Raw genomic sequence first — 6,000 nt, forward strand, 5'->3', positions numbered from 1 at the left:
TTAAGCGTCCTGTTGTGATACGGCCGCATGCTTCTAACTCACGCTGCGGCCTCACAAAATATCCGCTGAGCGTTGCGTCTTTGCATCCGGCGGATCAATCGCTCGCTAAATTCAGCAGTAACCGTCGGTTGTCGCGCAACAGCCACTCGATGCTGAGGAAAAACGTGTAAGACATCGCATCGCTCCTCCACAACTTTTTTTTGTTTACGCTGAATAAACAGCAGCGGAAGTTTGCCTTAATTGAAACGAGCACAGGTGAGACCCCCGCGTTCCGCCATCAGCGGCGACAGCACGCGCGGATCGGTGAAACGCGGACAGAGAAGCCGCGCGCGTCTCACAGCGGGTTCGGCAGGTCTGTGTGGATAAACAGCAGCTCTACCTTCTCAGATCATAGGTTTCCAGGCTCCGCGGCTCCTCTCCTCCGGACAGGTGTGTGTGAGCGGCTCGCCAGACCTCCGGGCGTCTCTGATCCACTCTGTTCAGCAACTCTACTCTCCCTCTGCCGAGCGGGAGAGGGGTGACACTCACCGACACACGAGACTACCGGTCACAGATTTCAAAATAAAATCTCTGCTGACTGCCACGTTTTGGTGGAGACAGGGATGGTCCACCTGCAAGTCAGTGTTGACAGGGACAGTTTGACAGATCGAATAAAGTTTCTTCTTCTGTTCTGATGCAAACTGTTTCAGCCCAGTCTGATGATTTTACACACGTCACCTTCACCTGTTCACTGTCCAGCTGACACTGTCAGTGCCATTACACTGACAGTCTCAGAGAGGAAGGAAACCGTGCAGCAGCAGCCTGTTCATCACCTGCAGAGCTCTGCAGTAAACACTCTTTCACACTTGCAGCAACATTTCCTCTCAGTTTTAGGGATAATAAGAAAACCTGGACTCACCAGATTTACATAAGAGACTGCTGTAATCACTGAAGCCTCAGCACTTGGACTGTGGAGTACTGAGATTCATCCATGACAGGATTTGTAAACGCTCGTGGTAAAATACCAGCTTCAGTTCACAAGATATTAAGTAATATTCTCAAATCAGACAAGAAAGTTTTTGGTATGTTTTGATTTTCTAGCAAATTATTCAGCGCTCAGCACAAGTTCCCTCTTTTTCTGCATCTTGCAGTTGCTGTGACAAACATGTTTATCGTTATATCAGGAGACCATCTGCTGAAATGAGCTAATTATCCAGTCAAAGGAGTGAAAAACCTATTTAAGTCGTTTTGAATGTGTTTTGTTCACAAACAGACCTCAGGATACCCACCTGCATAGTTTCACAGCTTATAAACTTTACAACTTTTTTTTAACAGCAGTTTTACAAGTGTGTAGACTTGAGGGCAAATGATTCTGAAGGCTGAGTGTAAACTTTTGTTCGTCTGTCCTGTAACGTCTCAGAGGAAGTCTGAGTTTTCTCTGCCTTCTGTTACATTCAGAGTTTTAAGCTGTATATTGTTGTTAGTGTTCTCCCCAGTTTAAGCCATGAATCAACTATTTTAAAGTATAAAACCTCACAGAAATGAGTTACTGTAAATGTACAGCACATTCATTCAACTGAACAGATTTCTCTTTTAATTTGAAGGCCGTGCTGCCTCACTTCCCATCTGGCTGTTGCTGTGCGTGTCCAGCTTAACGCTTCTGGCAGGTCTCCTCTCAGTTGAGACTTGCAGCGTCCTGATGGGTGTTTCCCGCCTCATTCACCATCCACCCCTGCAGCTATTCATTCCTTTTAGCTGCTTTAATGTGAGGCGAGGCCGCAGAAAAATGCGTTTGAGCGGGAGCCAGTTTGAGCGGCTGCAGGGACAAAACGCGTATTTCTGTGACCCCTGGCTCTGCGCTCCGCGCTCCGTGACTCCCCAGGGTTCCTGTTAATATGCCCCTGTTGGTTCTGGACAGGTGGCTCAGTGTGGAAACTCAGAGTGAGGATCGCGGGGGAAGAATGGAAACACTCCCGTAACACATAATTGTTGTTAGAATGACAGCTTTCCCTCGGGTTCATGGGCGGGTCGGACGGGACTGTGGTGGACAAACACACAACACCAGTGAACCGCAAACACTCAGAAGGTTTGGTTTGTGTTCAGGCACCAGATTGTTTGTTTCTCTGTGTTTACACCTTCATCTGAGAATAAAGGCTGATTCAGGTCACTGGTTATAGGTGATGAAAACAGGAAGACACAGTGTTTTAACCATAATTTGCTTTTCATTATAATGTGTTTGTTTCACAGGGGTAGTTAAATGGACCATGAAAGTCTCCGTATGATCTACAGTAGAGCAACACAGTGACATCCTCACAGAGCTGCAGCTTTGGATGTGCAGGTGTCCTGATCTGTGAGACAGCACTGAGCCTTGAATGAATAATGGGCCTCTGTGTGCTGAAGGTGAGGCGCTGGCCTCCTCTGTGCCTCAGTTATTACGGCTCTGTTTGCTGACCATGTAGCCTTTAACCAACAGTGGAATCAGGGGTCTCTGAAGTCTCCTGTATTATCATATTCATGAATATTTAAGAGTAAAATTCTGTGTGTTCCCTTCGTACTCTGAGTCTCACGGCTCTCAAAACGCAGCTTGAATAAACAGCTTGTCATCCTGAGTTTTCTTCAGCAGGGGTGGTTCACCTCTGTGCTCCTTAAACTCAGAGTTAGACTCAGAGTTAAACTCATTACTGTTAGAGTAGCAGCATGAAGCTATTTTGAATTTCAGTGTCAGAGAAACTATAAATGAATCATTTTCTGAGCTGATTTCTTCTGCCATCGTTTTGTGTCTGATGGAGGACACAGTGCAAATCCTTCTTTTCTGAACATAACTTGGATTTCTCAGGTGCATTAAGTCGGTTTATTCCAGCACTACAGCCTGAGTTTAAGTATTGATGAAGGTCATTTGAAAATGTTTCATGTGGCCTTCAGTGATCCTCATGAAACACATAATTATTGGTGGTTGTTAACTCTCACTCTAATAGATATCAGAATCCAAACGGAGCCGATGCAGCCTCTGAAACTGAAGCACACGTGCTGTCAGCTCCACACACGTAGATGTTCCCTGGTTTTACCAGTAGGAGGCGATACGTGAAAAGTGATGGGTTTGAGCTCTGACTCTCCACCTTCACAAACAACAAGCAGCAAGTGTGAGGAACAGGATGAGACACATGATTCAACGTATTAACTCTGTTTAGCTGAAACGTGATTCTGACCTTCTGTTACGTTTGGCTGAACACTGACTGGCTGTGACCAGGTTTTGTGGCACAGACGTTTAAAGGAATAATCCAACATCACCTCTTTTCCATCCAAGAGACAGATGAGATCAAAACTGACACCTTCATTCTTTATCTGCGCTAAAACACTGTCAGTGATTTAAATTTGTTTGTTTTACGGGAAGAGTTTTTAAGCATCATTGATTAAAATGTGTTTGGATGCTGACTGAAAGTTTTGTTCCCAAACTGACGTTGGACCAGAACATTTTAAAGATGCACGCTGGCAGTTTTATCAGTTGCTCGGGGGCAAGGTGTTTTCGTTAGCTCCTGCTCTTCCTCAGCAGATTTTCCCTGCAGGCCTTTGGGATTCATCTCACTCACTGCGCCCGCTGCTTGTTTACATTCCATCTCTCGAGCCGTCCGCTGCAATCACAGGCCAGCAACTTGATTCTGACGTTGGTGTCATAGTGATCGAAATCATTGTTGAAACAGAGTAACGCGGCTGCAGCCGTGGTGCCACGCACCATTTCACCTCTGTCATCATGAGTTTCCAGCGCTCCTGAAATAAGTGACAGTGGGCCAGTAAGAAAATATCAGCAAAATGTCTTCAGTTTGATTGGATTTTTTTTTTCTGGGATACATAAACTGCAGGTGTCATATACTTTTAATTTATCATTTTTCAAAATAACTGAACCAGGTTGGTAAAGAATCATCACAGTCTTCAGCTGAAACTGATTTCTATGACGATCATGTCTCAGCTGTGTCAAGGCTTAAACACCCTCCTTCACCCTTCCCCTGTCCTTTCATTTGGATTTTCTTTAATAAGTGAAATCAATAATGGATGAAAGCTTTGTCCTTCCCAGAAACTACTCACAGAATCCTCATAGTTTCCACTAGATTAAAAATAACGTTAGGAATTATCATCACATTCATTAGATGGCTCACGAAACGGTTTGTAGTGGGTTTCTGGATTTATCTAATTTCATCATGAGTTACCTTACATCACATGCTGCATTAATGGTTTTCATAAGTAGATATACTGGTTTCTAAATGGCTGTGGTTTGTCATGGTTTGTGATGGGCTCTCTGATCTGTGTAAAGGTTTCTAATGGGTTCCATTGACGTGTTTAAATGATCATGGTGGCTCCTCTTTGGTTTTCAGTTGCATTATGATTAAATCTCTGGCTGTTTCTGATTGGTTCAGATTGGTTCATGGTTTCCTGGTGATATTTACTCCACCACAGTCTTCTCAAACAGCTGCTTGCTTTCTATTTATGTTTGGTTTCTGTAAAGGCCTAAATATAGACCTCAGTTCATACAGCCAATGCTAAAATCAACCTCTGTGATGACTCACAATGTTGCTGCGAGATCTGTAACACAAGCTACAAATGCTCAGGGCACTGTAGCTCACCGCGATGTGGAGCCTTTCCACAGTTGCTCTACTTCCCTGTTTTTGTTGAATGTGTCTCTACAAGCTCAGAGTCAAAAGTCACTCACCTGGAATTCTCCAAAATCCCCTGGAATTTTCAGGAATGCCGTTCTGTGCTACTTATCACTGAGTCGGGAGGAGTGGATGTGATCAGAGTGAGCCCTCCCCCAGCGGCCGCTGTCACTGCAGCTCTTATAATAAAAATGAAGCTGAAAAAGAAAAAGAAGCGTTCATGCTTTTCAAACTCGCTAAATACAAATAATGTTTTTAAATTCCCCTCATCAGCAGTTTTCAGTGATGAAAAGCTGAACTGAGGCAAAGTCACGACCTGAATGTGACACAGCACGTACTGTACTGTCCTCCACTTCACCTGCTCTGACCTCTCATCCTCTGGCTACAGAAGTTAACGCTCTTGAACCTTGCACAGGATCTCTTGACTCTGTGAACTTTGACCTTTTTATGAACCGGCTAATAACCATTCGTTACTGGGAGGATTCTTCGGGCTGACAGGAGGGAATGTCTGTAATGACGGTTATTTTTTTTCTGTCTTTCTTGGGAAGTGTTTCACCGACAAGTTCAAACCCAAGTTCAACAGTTCATCGCTGACCCAATGATTTATACTCATTTCACAACATGATATTATGCTCTAACATCAGCTTCTTAGAAATTAAAATTTAAGGTCCTTGTGTTGCATTTAACCAGAAAAACTGAAAGCAACACATAGACACAAAGCTTCAATTTCCTTTGCTCTACACAAACAAACCAAAAAAAACAACTTAGCGTTTGTCATCAGTGTAATCTGACATGTACTATAATCCCACAAGATTCAACACATATACAGTCACTGGGAGGATTCTCTGTATTGACAGAATGTTTGTTGGTTGTTAATCAATCAGTCCTTTATTTATAATTAATTTGGATTTCACATGAGAAATGTGTCACAGTAAAAACTAAATGCAAATATATATGTGAAGAAATAAAGCAGGTGACTTCAAGCAAATAATTAAAAGCACAACACAAAAGAATATTATATTTTACTAAAAATTGAAATTAAGGTACTATTTTCATATTGTATTTATATTGTAAGAGTTGGGATCTGTGATTGTGGGCTCAGGCTTATCCTCTGCTTGTAATTCTAAATTGTTCCTCATGGAACGTGAAAGTGATTTTTATTATTATCTTAATAAAATCCTCACTATAGTATTTTAAAACAATATCCAGCCGTGATTCTACTCACTGCCTCAATGAAAACATTAAAGATGCAGGAAAAGCCAAGAGACGCACAGAGTCCCCAGAATCACCCTGCAGGAAGCAAAACGCTGCCTGCTGAGATATTTCATCACACACACACACACGCACACACACACACACACACACACACACACAC

General features: G+C 43.1%; 1 protein-coding gene across 3 annotated transcripts in view; it reads right to left on the bottom strand.

Moving 5' to 3' along the window:
• Window positions 1–484, bottom strand: part of LOC121191909 (collagen alpha-1(XIV) chain) — a 98,794-nt gene extending 98,310 nt beyond the window's left edge. For all 3 annotated transcript variants that reach the window (XM_041053369.1, XM_041053368.1, XM_041053370.1), the window contains exon 1: window positions 380–484. The gene's annotated coding sequence lies outside the window, so the exon portion shown is untranslated. The remainder of the gene's footprint in view (window positions 1–379) is intronic.
• Window positions 485–6,000: the final 5,516 nt, after the last annotated feature.

The sequence above is a fragment of the Toxotes jaculatrix genome, chromosome 13 (assembly GCF_017976425.1).
Source record: "Toxotes jaculatrix isolate fToxJac2 chromosome 13, fToxJac2.pri, whole genome shotgun sequence".
NCBI classification, from domain to species: domain Eukaryota; kingdom Metazoa; phylum Chordata; class Actinopteri; family Toxotidae; genus Toxotes; species Toxotes jaculatrix.